Source organism: Gavialis gangeticus, unplaced genomic scaffold (genome assembly GCF_001723915.1).
Source record: "Gavialis gangeticus isolate Ggan-Ray unplaced genomic scaffold, GavGan_comp1, whole genome shotgun sequence".
NCBI lineage: Eukaryota > Metazoa > Chordata > Crocodylia > Gavialidae > Gavialis > Gavialis gangeticus.
In genome coordinates, this window is record NW_017729001.1 from 24,983,645 (window position 1) to 24,984,231 (window position 587).

General features: G+C 43.8%; 1 protein-coding gene across 1 annotated transcript in view; it reads right to left on the minus strand.

Annotated features, from left to right (window-relative positions):
* The window catches only part of LOC109290496 (transmembrane protein 132C-like), a 178,436-nt gene that overhangs the window by 27,570 nt on the left and 150,279 nt on the right, over positions 1-587 (minus strand). The gene's annotated exons all lie outside the window — the stretch shown is intronic.

Below are 587 nucleotides of genomic sequence, written 5' to 3' on the forward strand. Positions count from 1 at the left end.
GGGGGGCAGAGAGAGAGAGAGAAGAAGGTAATCGCATCAACAGAGTAGGCTCAAAGTAGAGACCTGGCATCTGAAAAACAAAACAAGCAAAACAGCCTCTCTTCTCCATACGCATGTTAATGATGGCCTTTTACAATGGAAGCAGCTGAATGCAGAAATCCTCCATCAGCTCGGGAGGCATAATTATGCCGGAGATGCCTAAAGACTGGATACTATTTATGAAGCTGCTGGTTGATTTTCTATTTGTTATACAATGAGCCACTAGCTAATGACATCCCTGCAGAATTTATACCGAGAAAGGCTCCCTTTAAGAGGAACCCACCACCCCAAAACAGGACTAGTTGGATGCAGGCAGCAAATCAAGGCTATCCCCTGACCAGAGGCTTCGCCGTCAGCACGGGGCATCATGGTTTAATGAACCCCGCCAGTCCGATAAAGCTGCCCCTGGAATGGGTTGCATGTGTCAAATGGAAACAAAAATAAATGCATTTCCTCTGCGATAAACATTATCTGTTTATAAATGTTACATTTTGATTAAAGCCACGGAGTAATTCTAAACACTGCAGTAGATTTATCATTAGCATGTA